Source organism: Diabrotica virgifera, chromosome 4, assembly GCF_917563875.1.
Source record: "Diabrotica virgifera virgifera chromosome 4, PGI_DIABVI_V3a".
Taxonomy (NCBI): Eukaryota; Metazoa; Arthropoda; class Insecta; order Coleoptera; family Chrysomelidae; genus Diabrotica; species Diabrotica virgifera.
In genome coordinates, this window is record NC_065446.1 from 204,480,470 (window position 1) to 204,499,407 (window position 18,938).

The 18,938-nt window shown below is 35.0% G+C and overlaps 1 protein-coding gene across 1 annotated transcript in view; it reads right to left on the minus strand.

Annotated features, from left to right (window-relative positions):
• Positions 1 to 9,565, minus strand: part of LOC114345942 (ATP-binding cassette subfamily C member 4-like) — a 116,395-nt gene extending 106,830 nt beyond the window's left edge. The window contains exon 1 of the mRNA XM_050649859.1: positions 9,466 to 9,565. The gene's annotated coding sequence lies outside the window, so the exon portion shown is untranslated. The remainder of the gene's footprint in view (positions 1 to 9,465) is intronic.
• Positions 9,566 to 18,938: the final 9,373 nt, after the last annotated feature.

Consider the following 18,938-nt stretch of genomic DNA (forward strand, 5'->3'; position numbering starts at 1 on the left):
TCTATCTCGGTTATTTTTTATCCTATGGAAATAGTAAAACAAGTAAAATATTTGGCACAGAAAAAGTAAAATTTGGTTATATATAATTTTTTTCGTATATTGAGTATTTCTGGAGTTATTATCAAAAGAATATGAGAATTACAATAATTTTAAAAATTATGATTTTTTTAAATTATATCTTTTTTCAAAAATATGCATTCTAAACCGGTCAAAATTATAGAAAATATTACCTATGCTAATCTAAAGAAGTTCTTGTAAGGATTACTATAAATTTTAATTTTTTGGAAATGGCGTATGTTTTCTTTTTCATTTTTCCTAAAAAATTCGAAACGGTTCTTTTATTTTCATTATAACTTGCTTAATTTTGACGCTATTACCTTGTTCTGAAGCTCATTTCATAGATATTTTGAAGTGATTTGACAAATGTTTAGCAGGAATATTTTATACATTGCATAGTTTTCCCGTTATTTAAGCTTGAATACTTAGATTTGAGTACTCATCGAAAAAAATACACATTCAATTGCCAATAACTCACTTTGAACTAACATTAGTTTAGTTCTTTATGTGAGGGATGTATTAAATTTTTTATTATCTTCAATTTCAGCAATAATAACTTTTTTGTAAAAGCTTATAGTTTTTTATTTATACGTGAAAACCCGATTTAAAAGATGCATATTTTTACGAAAAAATAAAATTTTTGGTCTTTAATAACTCAAAAAGTGTTAATTTATTTTAATAACTTTATATAACAAATTTTGCTTATAATTTGTCCCTATATGGACTTATGGTATTATTTTTAATAAAATAATTTTCACCGACGAGAAGGGGTGGTATCCACCCCCAGGGTAAAAGCGCAAGTTGGCATCATGTCACCTTTGTTCCTTGAGGTATCCTCTAATTACTCACCAATTTTCATGAAAATCGATGGAGGTTCAACAAAATGGGAGGTGAAAACTTCAGTGACTCAGTGACTGCACTACAACTAGAAAATTAAAATTGAATATTGATTATATGTATAATTGTTAAACAGATCTTGCAATTGTAGGCCTGGATCCCGCGTACCAAAAAAATTTGATCAATAGCAATTTGAAAATTTGTTTAATAGCTTAAGGATATGTAGTCGGACAAACTTTGATGGAAGGGAACACTGAAACAGGAGGAAGTTTTAATTGTGAAGCAGATTAAAAATTTGGAACGTTAGTCTACGAAAACGTTGTATGTATTTTGTCGGACAGAACTTTAAATTGATTTGATATCCTTTTATGAAACTTTCATGCAAAACTCAGACTGGTATTTATCAACATCTGAGCATAAGTCCGAGACGTAGAACATGTCAAATGACAGGAATTATGACATATGATACATAATAGTCTGATTTTTGCATGAGAGTTTAATGAAAGGGTAACAAATCAATTGGAAGTTCTGTCGGGCAAAATACATGGAACGTTTTCGTAGTCTTTTGTTCCAATTTGTTAACCTGTTCCACAATTAAAACTTCTTCTGTTCCAGTGTTCCCGTTCATCAAAGTTTTTCCGACTAGACACCCTTAAGCTAATAACAAATTTTCAGCTTGCTATTAATTAACTTTTTTTTGGTACGCGGGATCTAGGCCTATTGGAAGTGTGTTGCTCAGGATAGAGATCGATGGAAGGAGTTGGTAGAGAAGTGGAGATGTCCAAAAATGGATAGGAAGCTGAGAAGGAGAAAGTAATTAAACAGACCACAAAAATCAAATGGAACAGTTTGAAAGTATATCGTAGGGCGTTTTGTGAATCAGATCATGGATCAGTTAAAGGAAAAGCTATATTATATCTGAGTTTTTGGGAACAAAAGTCAGAATATGGTCTTAGACAGCGTCCATCTGGAACCACAATATAATATGATCTAGATTGTACAGAAGATGAAATGTGAAGAAAAGAAGAAATCCTTTTTACAGTACAGAACAGTTCAAACAAAACAGGCATACAACCAATACAAACGAATCAAACGAAACAGATACTTTAGTGAGACAAATAAAAAAGGAGCATTGGCAGAGTTTCTCAAAACAGATGGAACACGACTTCTACGGAACAAAAAAAAAGTAAATATGGAGAATGATCAGAGGGCAAAGAAAGGAGATGAACGAATTAATAAAAGCGAAACACATTTAGAAGGAATCATGGGCAGACTACTTCCGATCTCTATTTGCTAAACGCGACGATAATGAACCACCAACACCTGAAGTTACGACAAACGAAAAAATAAACATCGTGGAGGGAGAGGTAAAGGAAGCATTAAGAAAATTATAAAATAGAAAATCTCCAGGAGAGGACAGAATATCGTACGAACTCCTAAAGTACGGAGGACAAGATCTAGTTAACAACTATTAAAACTAATACAAAAAATAATATAAGTAAACAGAATACCACAAGAATGGAGATCAAACATCCTAACACCTGTCTTCAAAAAAGGAGACAAATCGGACCCGGACAATTACAGAGGAATTAACTTATTAAACACAACATTAAAATTAACAACCAAAGTTGTAACAAATTGAACGAAATGATACCATAAGCAGAAGAACAACGAGGTTTTAGGTCGGGAAGGTCATGCATTGACGCTATATAATTATAATGAGGCAAGTTCAAAAGAAATCGTTGGAATACAACAAACCGGCATAATATGCATAATATATTATATTAAGTATGGAGAACGGTAAGGGTTTTATACCGATCGAAGACAATTGTTTGGAGGAGGAGCGGAGCGACGACTCCAATTATTGTCTGAGATCGGTTACCCTTAACGTTCGACATGCTTATAACGTTTTTTGCACGATTGATACCATTATAAATTATAAAATTAAACATTTTCGTCATATTGACTAGTTTCATTCATTTTATCAAGATAGATACTTTGGTTGTTAGGTAGTAACTAGGGTGCATAACAACAATTTAGAATTGAGTTTTTATTTAGTTGTCAATAATATTAAGTACAATTTTGATTATTATAAATTAAAATATGAGCGAAAGTGAATTTGAAGAAATTGAACGGGCTTGGGAAGAAGGGTGTTCCGCAATTATTCCCGAAAAATCCAAAATCCGTTATCAAAATACCTACCAAAGTTTAAAAAAATGGTGCAAAGGCAAGAATTTAAGAATCGAAGAAAAGACTCTATTGGCATATTTCGTTCAAAGACATATTGTGCCATAACCAATTGTATCATAAGTTTCAATATTAATAAATAATTCGTTAGTTTTCTTTATTCTTTCAAAAAATAAATTAAAATTAAGAGATTTTTTAACTCGACGGTAAGTGAATTACTTACCGTCGAGTTGGAGTACTTACCGTCGAGTTGGATTACTTACCGTCGAGTTGCTAGTAAATGTCACCTACTGATGTAAAATCTGTCACGGTAAACAGTCAAAAATAATCAATCGTGCAAAAAATATTATTTATGTTTCGTGGACCTTAAGAAAGCATTTGAGAGGGTAATATTAAAGGACGTTATTTATTTGTATTAAGTAACGTTTACACGTATCCAGTAACTGGCGCCAGTCTCACTGGAATGCCAGTGGCACCAAAAATAGACCACCGTTCTATTCGACACAGCGCTGGCAGACAGCGCTGGACTGGCACAAAAAAGTGTTTACATGATGCCACTACCATGCCAGCACTGTCCTGTCAGTGCGACTGGCGCCAGTTACTGGATACGTATAAACGCGCCTTTACTCGAGAGAAGTACCTCTAGGAATAATTAAAATGATCGAAAACATCTACCATCTACCAGCCTTTGAGCATGGGATCACACATGTTCATTAACTCGGCCCATGGAGAGTTAGAGCCATCTTCTCTAACACTCACATGGGTAATTCCTACCTGGCGCGTCCATGTCGCGGGGGTGGGCACCTCTCACTTCAGTAGGCCGGAGTGAACAGGTGGCGAAGTTCAGGTAGGGACCCAGTTCTGTGGGGTATAACGCGGACCCCTGCCCAGGGATACGGGTGAAGACCACAACGGCGGAGACGGCGTAGAAGAGGATCTTCGGTTCGACGTCAATGGCGGAAGTGGCAGGCCTGTTTTTTCGGCATACCACTGCAGAATCGGATCTAAAATGGGCGGTTGTGGATTCTGGTTGGCGAAGAAACATCGACGGCGAAAGAAAAGGAGCAGATTGGGCTCTTTAGTCCTATAAGACAACCAATCTAAAGGAAGAAAACCTTGATTACAAATTACCCGGTCCTCCTGGTAGGGGGTTAAGACGTCAGGCCGGTTCCCTGTCACTTGTAAAAATTAGATAAATACCAAAAAGCCTAAAGATTGCCTCGGAATCTCGGACGGATTAAATAATAAACGACTTCGGCGACGGAAAAGGATTATGAACATTGGCACCTGGAATGTGCAGAGTATCAGCGGAAAGATGGAAGAAATAACTGAAGAAATTAAAAAACTAGATATGGATATAGTTGTCTTAACCGAAACAAAGAAGAAAGGGATAGGTATAGAAAAAGTACACAATTATGTACACATCTTCAGCGGAGTTTCAAAACATGAGAGAGCGAAAAGAGGAGTATCCGTTCTAATACACAAAAAACATAAACATAAAATCACTGACTTTGAAGCAATAGACGAAAATATAATAAGAGTAAACATAACGATAAAAGAAACACCTATTACGATACTTGGGATTTATGCAATCAGTGATGATGAACCTTACACAAACAAAGATGAGTTCTTTGCTAAAGTTAACGACGAAATTACGAAAATTGGAAATAGAAGAGAATTGATAGTTATGGGAGACCTGAACAGTAGAGTAGGTCGTAAAGTAGATAATAAGGTGGTAGGTCCCTACAGAGAAATAAACCAGAATGATAATGGTGAGAGGCTAATTGAAATATGTGAAAACCATCAATTAAAAATAACCAATGGATTTTTTAAACATAGAGATGTACACAAGTACACCTGGACCCAAACTACAAGAAATTTAAAATCAATTATAGACTATATCATCACAAAACAAAATACTAATATGCAAGTACAGGACACAAGAGCATACAGAGGAATAACATGTGGTTCAGATCATTATGTCGTAAAATCAAAAGTAACCTGTCCATTTAGATATAAAATAACACATAATCAAACAAATTGTCAACCCCAACCAGAAGAAGCTTTGGAAAAAAGAAGTTATAATTTGGATAGTTTGACCCAAGAGAGTACAAGAATACTATATCAACAAAGACTGGATGGCAAACTAATGAATATAACTGAAACATCAACAGTAGAGGAGGTATATGGAAACGTAGTCGTTAGCGTTAAAAAAGCTGCAGAAGAAGCACTCGGCTTTAACACTCAAAGAAAAAGTGAAAAACTATGGTGGAACAAAGAAATAGAAGCACTCGTAGAAGAGAAAAAGCAAGCGTATATCAGATGGCTGAGCAGTAAACAACAAAAAGATAGAGATGAATACCTGGAACTCAAAAGAATAACAAGAAGAACAACAGTAAAAGCAAAAAGAGAAATGTGGGATAAGAAGTGTCAGGAAATTAATACCTACCTGGGAGGCAGAAAATGTACAGAAACATGGAAGTTCCTCAATAAAATAAGAACTAACGAAAGGAAGAGCACTAACATTCAATTAATATCCACACAAAAATGGGAAAAGTACTATGGGGAACTACTGACAGAAAATAGGGACGAATACTTAACTCAATCACCAACAGAGGTTAACATTGAAGGAGAAGATATAACAATACAAGTGACAGAAATTATAAAAGCTATAAAAGAACTGAAAAACGGTAGGTCTCCAGGACCAGGCGATATCCCAGCCGAACTAATAAAATGTGGATCACAAAAATTGTTTGAAACCGTCACTTGGTGCATAAATCAATTTATAAATGGTTCTCCCATACCCGACGAGTGGAAAATTGCTTATATTTCGTCGATCCATAAGAAAGGAGATAAGCTTAAATGTGAAAACTATAGAGGGATATCAGTGACTAGTACATTCAGCCGTTTGTATGGACGAATAATTAGAGACCGCATTGAGAAGGAGTACAAAGACCAAGAGGAAGAAGAACAATCCGGTTTTCGAACAGGAAGAAGCTGTACTGATAATATCTTCTGCCTCAAACAACTAATAGAAAAAAAATTAAGCACAAATCAAGAAGCCCACCTCATGTTTATTGACTTGCAGAAGGCGTACGATACAGTTCCTGTAAACAAACTCTGGAACGTGTTACGACAGACGAATATTAGTGTCACCTTAATAAAAGCCTTAAGAAATTTGTATGAAGGGTCAACATCACAAATAAAAACTGGAAACAGATTATCGCAAAGCTTCCTGGTTAATAAAGGTCTACGTCAGGGGTGTTGTGTATCACCGACCTTATTTAAAATATATGTTGCAAAAGCATTGAAAGAGTGGAAACGAAAATGCAGAGGCATGGGCGTAGACCTTGGAGAGATTTGCTTATATACATTGCAGTTTGCTGATGACCAGGTTGTTATAGCAAACGATAAAGATGATTTAGAGTACAAGGCAAGGAAATTACAAGAAGAATATAGAAAGTGGGGACTAGAAATTAATACAGAAAAAACAAAATACCTGCCAATAGGTACCGAACTATCGAACATCACATTAGAAAATAATGAAATCATCATGCCCTGCGACCATTACACATATCTAGGAATCGTTTTGACACAACGGGGAAAGATGATGAAGAAATAAAGAGAAGAATAACACAATCCAGAAAAACAATAGGTTGTCTAAACAGCGTACTGTGGAATCATGAAATAGGAAAAAGAAGAAAACACAATATCTACGAATCTCTTATTAAAAGCAGTCTATTGTACGGAGCAGAAACTTGGCGGATAACCGAAAACAACAGAAGAAAACTGGAGGCAGTAGAAATGGACGCTTTTAGAAGATCAGTAGGAGTGTCACGCAGAGAGAGAATACGTAATGATGAGATAAGACAGCGAATGGGGGTTGACGGCTCTCTAACAACAGACATAGAAAGAAAACAGCTGATATGGTACGGACACGTCCAGAGGATGGATAACTCAAGACTCCCTAAAATAATTATGCAATGGGTACCACCAAACCGCAGAAAGAGAGGAAGACCCAAGAAATCTTGGAGAGAGGGAGTAACGAAGGCGATGAGCGCAAGAGATCTTAGAGAGGGCCAATGGGATGATAGAGTGTCATGGAAATTAGGCATCGGACAACGTCGCAAGACGTTTTAAAACCGATTGATAGATAGATAACATCTACCAGCAAAACAGAATAAAAGTTAAAGTGGAAGATGAACTAACTGACCCAATTGAAGCCCGCAATGGGATAAGACATGGGGATTCCTTGAGTCCTTTATTGTTCAACCTGATCGAGGACGAAATAATAAAAAAGTAAGAACAAAAAAAGGATACCAAATGGGAGAAAAACAACTTAAAATAATCTGCTATGCGGACGACGCTATACTAATCTCTCAAAAAGAAGATTATTTACAACGTATGCTGCACCAATGTAACATAACCGCCAGAAAATTTAAAATGTTAATTTCCTCAAAAAGACAAAATATTGCATGGCAATAAAAGCAGATCCAATAAGATGTAAATTGGAGGTGGAAGGTCAGATAACAGAACAAGTGATGGAGTTTAAATACCTAGGAATCACACTATCTAGCTACGGAAGGCTCGAAACATAAGTGGAAGATCAAGTGAATAGAGCAAACAGAGCCGCAGGTTGCCTTAATGACACAATATGGAGAAATAAAAATATCGGAAAAGAAATGAAAGGCAAAATGTACAAAACAGTAATCAGACCAATACTGACATACGCGGCAGAAACATGACCCGACACAGAGAGTACAAAAAGATTGCTCGAAACAGCGGAGATGAAAACCCTTCGAAAAATCGATGGTAAGACTCTATGGGACAGAGCTAGAAGTACAGATATACGACGGAGGTGCAAGGTTAATAACATTAATACCTGGGTAAGGAGCAGAAAAATAGAATGGATTGACCACATAAGCCGAATTACAACAAATAAGGGAGTCAGGACAGCGAGAGACGGTTCCCCAATAGGAAGACGATCAGTGGGAAGACCACGAAAACCATGGAACGACAACTTGCTGGAGGCACATTGAAAAAACAGACAGAGTTATGTCTATACAAAAAGAAGAAGAAGAATAAGAAGAAGATTGTACAAAACAGCATGGACTGCACTAACGAACCGATATATTCATCACATTTCTCGATTATGAAAAACTATTAGACAACGTAAGATATGACGCGTTGGCGAAAAGATATAAACTATCGAGTATCTTTATTAAAATGAAACAGCAGGTGTAAGGCTGAACAAACCAACTAACAAAGAGGTGTTTAAAATTTTAAAGTGGTACGTCAGGTCAGGGGTGTGTTTTGTCTTCTATGTTCTCCAGCCTCTATGTGGATGTTTTTGCAGAGGTACTTGAAGGCTCTAAGGGGCGTATAAAGGTAAAGATAAATGACAATCATTACGCCGACTACACCGGAATAATCACAGATACGATATGCAGTTGCTGTTAAATAAAATAAATATCGTGGGAAAAGCTTATCTACGATAAGTAAATGCATGACAATAAGAGAAAATAACTTTTTAAACGCACAGCTGCAAATATTTGTACTATAGTGCTCCATCGGAGCAACTAAAAATATTTCAAATACTTGGGAGAGATGATGAACGATTAAAGGGACCTTAAACAAGAAATAAAATGCCGTACCGAATAATGAAGACAAGCTTTTATTAAATTGTACCGCAATCTATTGATAGGTAGATGACATGGAGACATGCAGGTTGAAGATATCCTCCATTAGTAAGTGGGAGGATTTCGAAAATGTAAACCGTGCGAAGAATATTCCACATAATATACCCAGGACGAATATGGTGACAAATCGGCAGAAAGTTTTCAGGAGGGCAAATGCCGAAAGAGAATTTCTCAACATGATCAAAGTACCAAAAATTGGATACCTGACAGGGCAAAGATATGCAATCATTCAAAGAACTGGATGGGCTTAAATAACACTGGCGAGCTCTGACGCGAGGGATAGACGTCAGCAGGACCCCGATTTTTGACCCTTCGCTTCGTTATAGATCAATCGCTATCTGTACACTCTACAGATACAGATAGAGAATGATCGATAACGAAGCGAAGGGTCAAAAATCGGAGTCCTGGTATTACGACCATTCTTAATACCTCGCCAAAACAGTAGAGCTAAAGTTGTTAGTTAAATAAAATGATGTATAACTCTTACTATCCCCGCACTATATTGGTATTATTTATCTTTGTTTATTTATATAGTCTATTTAGTTTATCTAGTATATTTTATTTTTAAATAAGCGAACGACACCTATCGCAAAAATACTTTTTTGTTGTTCTTTTTATTTACATGATTTTGTAATAGTAATTAAAAAATAATAATATAAATAGGAAAATTGTCAAATGATATTACCTTGTTGTAACTACATTTGCAATCAGTCTGGATATTATGAATTCATCTGCAAAATTGGAATCACCTAAAAGAATGACAATAGTTTGACGTTTAAAGAAACTATACAAATTTTCTTAGAATTTTAGTTTCAAGTTAATGACAAACTGACAAATTAATATCAAGTCGAACCATAGAGGTGTCAACCAATCGTCGCAAAATGTCGTATGAGTTTTAGCAAAATATTCAGTGTCGTTGTACGTGTTAATACTCACCCGCTCTGAGCAAAATTATTTGGAAAATACGAAAATATATATTATTTAATAGTTATTTATGATATAAGTGTTAAAAGTACACGTTTAAGGCACGCATGTGAAAGTTTGCAGAATGAGCGATTCACATGAGTGTCATTCAATTCACATGAGTGTCATAAAAATGTACTTTTTAACACGCATATCATACAATATTTTTTGTACAAACGTAATTACAGGACAATATCTACAAAATCTTTTACTTGAACTTGACTGACATTCCATTTTTATATTTTTCTGACATTACATCAAAATTGCCTATACGGTCAATACGAACTGCAGTGCCTTAAAAATATTTTAAAGCACTAGTGCCTTAAAGTAGCTTTTTGAACGCTCGAATGGAGTGCCAAAAATTGCATTTTTAACACGGTTGTAGAAAAAACAATTTTACTACGGCTACCATTTTTGTGCAGCACCAATGCAAATTACAAATTACACCAATGCAGCACAATACAGGTCAATAGACCAGGGCATTTAGCTCAAAATATAGTTATTTTCCTAACTAGTGCGGAAAGTCATACTTTTCCGCACGCGATTACGGCAAGCAGTCGAGTGCGGAAAAGAGACTTTCCGCAAGAGTTAGGAACAATATTTTTTCTACGAGCGTTTAAAAAATGCCCAGATCTTAATCAACTGATTGAATTAAAACATAACGCTAATAAGTTATAATAATCCCGAATTAGAGTCAATGCGGTACCTAAATACCTGTTATGCAGTAATGAATGGTGTATATCAATACAGGATTTGGATAGATTATTAAAATAAGCTAAAGACACTTCTTCTTTTAAGCTATTTACACTTTTTTCTTTGCATCAACTCATAAAAATGTTGTATTCTTTCTTGAACCTATTTGCTGATTTTTCCGGTAAAAGATCAAGATTATTGACAACATCGAGAATAGATGGGGGTAGTTCTTTGTCACTTGATGCCATGTAAATCACTGAATTATTTTAAAATTCGTAAGTAAAGATACGTGGAAATTTTAAAATATGTGACGTGCTTTTTGACAATAATTGCTTTGTTTGACATCGTTGCTTTGACTTTAAAATATTTATAATATTATGTATTTAAATTCAGTGCGGAAAAGTAAAACTTTCTAAATTAGAACGCGGGCGGAAAAGTAGACTTTTTTGCACGCTCGTAGAAAAAATTGATTTTTAAATAGATCACCTATCGACTTGCAACTTTTTGCAGTGCGTTAGCGAGCTCGCGTACCAAATCAATATCCTACATCGCATGTGGCATGCATCGCAAAAAGATACGCACTGAGCGTCACATCTGGTTTTCGGTGAATCTTCGGTGACTTTCGGTGGAATTTCGTTCACCGAAACCAGATGTGACACTCAGTGCGTATCTCCGCAATGTATGTTATGCGATGTAGGGATATTGCTTTGGTTTGCGAGCTCCCTGAGGGATGACGTCAGGAAAAAAGTCTACAATAGAAAAATGGCCAATATCAAAGCTTGACAATTTAGTGTGCGATATTAAGTGCGTTCGCGGATACCAGTCGCCGACTAGTCGTTGACAACTCCTACCCTCACCTAATATAAATATTGTCGTTAATAGATAAATATACAAGGTATATTTACTAATAATTAATATTAATAAATATTTATTAAATTACACTAGGTAAATATACCTGTATATTTATCTATAACGGTATTATTTATATTAGGTGAGGTTAGGAGTTATCAACGACTTATCGCCGACAGTTATCGGCCAACGCACTTATTATAATATGTTTTGGAGTTGTGTGTATGTTCACAAAGAGGGGATGTCATTTAGATAAGTGTTTTGGAGTTAGTAAAAATACATTTTATAAAACTGAGAATGTAGCTAACAGTAGTTGAATAGAATGTAGTAATCTTCTTCTTAAAGTGCTTATCCGTTCCGGATGTTGGCGATCATCATGGCTATCTTGACTTTGTTTATCGCAGCGCGGAACAGTTCAGTGGTAGTGGTGTTATACCACTTTCGTAAATTTTGAAGCCAGGAAATGCATCTTCTTCCCTGTCCTCTTTTACCATTTACCTTCCCTTGGAGAATCAGCTGGAGAAGGCCGTAACGTTCTTGATTTCTCATTACATGTCCTAGATATTCTAATTTTTTTGTTTTGATGGTTATGAGAATTTCACACTCTTTCCCCATTCTACTCAGGACTTCCACATTAGTAATTCGGTCAACCCAGGATATACGTAAGATGCGCCTATAACACCACATTTCGAAAGCTTCGAGCCGATTCATAGATGCAACAGTTAGTGTCCACGCTTCCATTCCGTATAGCAGAACTGTGAATATGTAGCTTTTAAACAGACGGTATTTTGTTTTTATTGATATGTCTCGAATGTTGAAAATGGGTCTCATTCTAACGTAGGCTGCTTTCGCTTTTATTATTCGCTGTTTAATTTCTGTCGAGTGGTCCCATTGGCTATTTAAATTCGTACCCAGATATGTATATTGCTCAACTCTTTCGATATTCTGTTGGTTGACTGTAAGTTGAGCGTTTAATATTGGTTTTTTACTAATTGTCATAAATTTGGTCTTCTTTATGTTAAGAGCTAGTCCATATCTGTTGCTGACTTCTGTTATACGATTTGTTAATATCTGTAAATCATTCAGATTATCGGCGAAAACTATGGTGTCATCTGCATATCTAGTGTTATTCAACCATTCACCATTTATTAATACTCCCTTCGCACAACCGTCTAAAGCTTCCTTAAATATCCATTCAGAGTAAATATTGAATAGTAGTGGAGATAAAATACAGCCCTGTCGTACTCCTCGTTCTATTGCAATTTTATCAGTTAACTGGTCTTCTATTTTGATTTTTGCCGTTTGATTGTAATAAAAGTTTCTTATAATTCTTAGATCTTTGTTGTCAATTCCAATTTCTTTCATTAGAGTTAATAATTTGTCATGCTTTACTCTGTCAAATGCTTTCTGGTAATCTATTAAGCATACGTATATATCACAATTTACATCCCTGCATCTCTGAAATAGCACTTGCACAGCAAAAAGGGCCTCCCATGTTCCCAGAGCATCACGAAATCCGAATTGTGTTCTTGCTTCTTGTTCCTCGCACTTTGTATATATTCGTTTGTGAATGACCTTTAGAAATATTTTAAGTAAATGGCTCATAAGGCTTATAATTCTATAGTCTTCGCACTTTCTCGCATTGGGTTTTTTTTGGAAGATTTATAAAAGTTGATTTCAGCCATTTTTGGGGAATTATGCCTGTGTCATATATTTTGTTAAATATATTTGTCAACCATTTTATGCCGTCGTAGTCCATAAGTTTTAAGAATTCGGAATGAAAATGATCAGGGCCTACTGCTTTACCATCTTTGGTACTTTTGATGGCATACGTTACTTCTTCAACTGTAAGTGGAGGTCCATTTTTGCAATTGGTGTTTGTTGTGATGCCAGTGTTACTTCGTATATCTTGAAAAGATTTTTCCACGTATTTAATCCAAATATCCCTTTTCTGTTCTATTTCCAATACTATGTTTCCCTGATTATCTGTCAGAAATCCAGTGTTCTTGTGTTTATATAAGCCTGCAGCTTCTTTGATCTTTTTATGGAGGTTAAACAAATCATGTCTTTGTTGTAATAACTCTATCTCTGTACATTTCGAGATTAACCAATTTTCTTTTGCTATTTTAATACCCCTTTTAATTTCGTTATTTATTTTGTTGTAGTTATTCATATTATCTTTAGCTTTCCTTCGGTCTTCCATCATACATAGAATCTCCTCTGGCATCCATTCTTTTTTCTTTGTTCCTTCAGGTCATAAGTAATTCTCTGATATTTCTTGACTTACTTTGTGTATCTTTTCTAGTTCTAACTATGTGTTATCTATTTCTGTATGAACCCACGTTTCTTCTTTTATGCGTTTTTGTACCTTTTCTTTTACTGTTTTATTTTTTAGTTGATTAATATCGAATTTCCGAATTTTTGGTGTTTGAATTTTCTTTAAACTAAGTTTCATTTTGCGACAAGTGGATTGTGATCCGATTTTATATCGGAATGTAATAATAGTTTTGTGAAATAACTTGTCATCGAGCTGCAGTCGAGTCACAGTTCCTCTCTAATACCTGTTTCTCCAAAAAAATGTACTTTTTGTATAAACAGGACTACAAATCTTCACAATTGCCATTACTCGTCTGATTAAAACCCCAGGATTTACCTCAAAGCAATCGCAAAAAATTAAATATATTCGCTGGTATTTACGGGTAGCATATTTACAGATGCTCCTATACTACGGCACCAGAATGCTGAAATCGGTTAGCCTTTGAAATACCCTATTACGCTACAAACCCTCATTGATTTAGGCACCTATTAAATTATAAGGCATCTATTAAATTATGGTGCGCAAGTTTTTATTGGAATTAATATTATTGTAAGTATTTATATTATTTCAATTTATTGCAATCAAATAGAAATGTCGAAACTGCAATAAACCTAGTATACTTAACAATGTGTTTCTTGACCCTAATCAGAGAAACAAATAAAACAACAATTAAAAAAAACCAATTAATAAAAACAAATAAATATTTTTATTTTTATTTATTTATAAGTACAAATATAATTATTAGTATACAGTGCGTACATAAAGTAACGCATCAATTCACTATTAGCTAAATTACAACATTATTAGAAATTACCGAAACAGGTCGATTTTTGATTTTAATTTATGATTTTTTGGCATATATATCATACTAGTGACGTCATCCGCCTAGACGTTATGACGTAATCGATGATTTTTTCAATAATTATAGGGGTCGTGTAATAGCTCATTTTATTTAATTCTCTATTCAGTAATATAAACATTAACATAATTATTTATACAGGGTGTTCAAAAACAATTTTTTCATTAAATTAATTGACACAAAAAGAAGACTTTGCGTTGTATATTTAATTCAAAATACATTTCACTGCTGCCATAAAATAGAAATAAAATATTTATTTGAAATATAAACATTACTTTTTCCTTAAATTTAATGTTTAAGCTGCCACCCACCTACCTCTTGACAGTTTTAACATTTAATTTAAGCGAAAAGCAATGTTTATTTGTCAACTCAAAATTTTATTTCTATTTTATGACATCAGTAGAATGTATTTTGAACTAAACAAATTACGCACATTCGTCTATTTGTGTAAATTAATTTAATGTAAAAAAAATTGGACACCAAAAGTAGACCTGTTTCGGTAATTTATAATAATGTTCTATATATATAGCTAATAATGAATTTATGCGATAACTTATGGACGCACTGTATACGAGTAATTATATCTATACTTATCAATATATAAAAATAAAAAATATTTATTTATTTTTTATTCAATGGCGTTTTTTTTTTTAATTTTTGTTTTACTTGTTTCTCCGCTTAGGGTCAAAATAGTATATTAAGTATGGAGAACGGTAAGGGTTTTATACCGATCGAAGACAATTGTTTGGAGGAGGAGCGGAGCGACGACTCCAATTATTGTCTGAGATCGGTTACCCTTAACGTTCGACATGCTTATAACGTTTTTTGCACGATTGATACCATTATAAATTATAAAATTAAACATTTTCGTAATATTGACTAGTTTCATTCATTTTATCAAGATAGATACTTTGGTTGTTAGGTAGTAACTAGGGTGCATAACAACAATGGAGAATTGAGTTTTTATTTAGTTGTCAATAATTTTAAGTACAATTTTGATTATTATAAATTAAAATATGAGCGAAAGTGAATTTGAAGAAATTGAACGGGCTTGGGAAGAAGGGTGTTCCGCAATTATTCCCGAAAAATCTAAAATCCGTAATCAAAATACCTACCAAAGTTTTAAAAAATGGTGCGAAGTCAAGAATTTAAGAATCGAAGAAAAGACTCTATTGGCATATTTAGTTCAAAGACATATGCAGTTGAAAGCTCCTGGAAACCTCTGGGCAGAATATTCAATGATTAAATCTACCGTTTTTCTTTATGATGGCATTGATATTTCCAAGTTTTCAACTTTGATCGCGTATTTGAAGAGAAAAAATGTTGGCTATAGGCCTAAGAAAGCGAGCATTTTTACACGGGAGCAATTTGAAAAATTTCTGATGGAAGAGAATTTCTAGTTCACAAGGTAATATAAGCTAGTTTAGGTAAAAGAAATACTCTAATGGAGATTTTTTCATAATTTGTAGGTCGCAATGATATTGGGAATATCTGGTGCCTGTAGAAGAGAAGAATTATATAATATTACTATGAATGACATTTAACAAACCGATGGTTTAATGATTGTAAAAGTACCCAATACAAAAACGAACATCCAGCGTACTTTTACAGTCGTTAAGCCCAAACAAGTGGGATTTCATTAAATAATTTAACAAATTGTACCATAAGTTTCAATATTAATAAATAATTCGTTAGTTTTCTTTATTCTTTCAAAAAATAAATTAAAATTAAGAGATTTTTTAACTCGACGGTAAGTGAATTACTTACCGTCGAGTTGGAGTACTTACCGTCGAGTTGGATTACTTACCGTCGAGTTGCTAGTAAATGTCACCTACTGACGTAAATCTGTCACGGTAAACAGTCAAAAATGATCAATCGTGCAAAAACACATTTTCTTGTATGTTAGATTTATTGCTGTTTAGACATTTCTAATAAATATTTCGACATTTCTATAAAAAAAAAATAAAAATAAACCAACAAAATGTACTTATGTATCTATAAAAATAATATTGTAGTACGTATGTTATGAAATAAGAAATTTATGACTATGAATCTGCAATCAATCACAAACAAGTCTGGCTAATTATCTCTGGCAAAGACATTTTTCAGAAAAGAAAAAACTTTTCTATTCCTGTTTTTCAAGCAATAAATTGAAATATTAATATACAATACTTACAATAATATTAACTGCAATAAAAACTTAGACACCAAAATTTAATAGATGTCTTATAATTTAATAGGTGCCGAAATCAATGAGGGTTTGTAGCGTAATAGTGTATTTCAAAGGCTAACCGATTTCAGCACTCTGGTGCCGTAGTATAGGAGCATTTGTAAATATGCTTACGGGTATAGGGGCATTGCGCCACTCTCAAAATTTCAACAACAAAAATAATGTGCTTTTGTGCTACTTGTTTCTAGTTACAAGAAAATCAACAAAGATTAGCTGTACTTGTAACTAAGGTTGATTGAATAGGTTTAATAGGTTTATCTAGTTAAGGATCGATCAGGTCTCAAAGAATATATCCTCTTTAAACAATGGTGGCACAATACAGGGTTTTTAGGTATATGCATATAATATGTTAACGACGCAAAACCAACATATCGTTAATAAACGGTGCAAAGTAAATTAACCCGTATTTTTCTTTATCGACTGATGGATTTTTTCTATTTGGAAATTTCACTGGCAAAATATATTTACAGTTACGGGAAGACGTGATGAACTCTGCCGTTACTGATATGATTGAAAATAACCGCAAATAAAGCAAATAAAGCAATACGAAGAAGTTAATTTGAATTTTCAACAGGACGATAAAAACTTAAAGCAAACTTAGGTGTTTTGAGAGAAAAATCCTCAAAAGAATCTTTGGACCTTATCACGACCCTAATAGCAACTAATACCGAATGAGAACAAATGCTGAGGTCAAGCAGATGTATAGAGCGAGTGACATAGTCCAAGAAATTAAATCTCAGCGTCTAAGATGGGCTGGCCATGTCCATAGACTCCATAATAACCGGCTTACTAAACTGATCTGGGAGAAAGCCCCCCAGGAAGAAGGCCCTTAGGCAGTCCACTCAGCGGCGGATTCAGCATTGTTAAGAGGGGGGGGCCGATCGGCTAAATTTCCAGATAATTTTCTACCTAAAATATACCGGCCTGTTTTAGCCTACCCGCCCACCGGAAAGTCCCGTACTATCAATGTATCTGTAGAGTAGGGAGGGCGAGTCAAGTCACACAGCACTTAGGCCACAAATGAGTCATTGTACATCCTCCCAGGGGGTTGTCGTCCTTAGCTCATTTTCCATCTTTCCATTTCTAGGAAGGTGGACAAATCACCAGGGGCCATCTCCCCTATGTCCGCAGGTGTAGGCCAAGACTCGCCGAACGCATACTCTCGTATTGACGATAACTCCAGACATTCAAATAGGACATGCTCGACAGTTTCGTCATCTTGTTCACACTTCCTGCACAGAGGTGTTGTATCTACTAGTCCCAGTCTGTGGAGGTGTTTGCTTAGTTGATAATGGCCAATTACAAGACCAACTGTTAAGCGTAGGTTTTTATGGTCATTCTCAAGTACTTTTCTGATGCTGACTTCCCAAGGTTCCTTAGTGTTACCTTGGCAAGTCTACATCCTGGCTCTTCTTCCCATCTTGTCACGGTTTGCGTGTGGGAGTGACATTTGGCAATTTCCGCGATCAGTACATAGTTTGAACTATGCTGCAATTTTTGCCCATACCCCATCTTATACTAATGTTCAGTGATCTGGAGTATATCCCGCATCCTGAGCCTTCTTCCATTTTGAAGACATTGGTGTAGATGCAATATGCATTTGCCACGTTTGAATCCCTATGTTATATTGTTTCTATTTTGTAGGGTTTGTCGAAGATAAACGTAGGTTTAATTGAGTCGCCTCCATGGCCTGCATGTAGCAGGGGTAGTGCCTCCAGCTCACCCCTCCAGAAACGACATCTCAATTGTCCCTTTTCTACATCTAGGTTTACACCCACTGAACGCAATCACATTCTAGTCATAAGTTCCCCCTCTTTGATATATATGTTTAAAGGGGTGATGCCAATGAGCAACTCCATTGCAGCAATTTTTCTTGTTTTCATGGCATCTGTTATATTTACGCAAGCCATCCGCTGAATATGGTTTAGTTTGTTGAGCGCTGTTGCCTGTAGAACTTTTGGTACCCAAGCAAGAGCTCCTTAAGTTAGTATTCGCCAAATGACAGTAGTGTTGATCCAGACGATGACCCTATGCGAAAGGTCCCAAGTGCGTCCGACGGTTCTCCGACATTTTCCTTAGACAATATATGCTCTTTTAGCTCTAAGAAAGTTCCATGTTAACTTCCTGTCAAGGGTAATACCAAGGTCTTTCACCTCTTCAAAAAAGTTTAGACTGCATTTTAGAATCCTTGGGGGTATTAAGCTCCTGATCCTTCTTTTTCTAGTGAAGAGTACTATCTCAAACTTT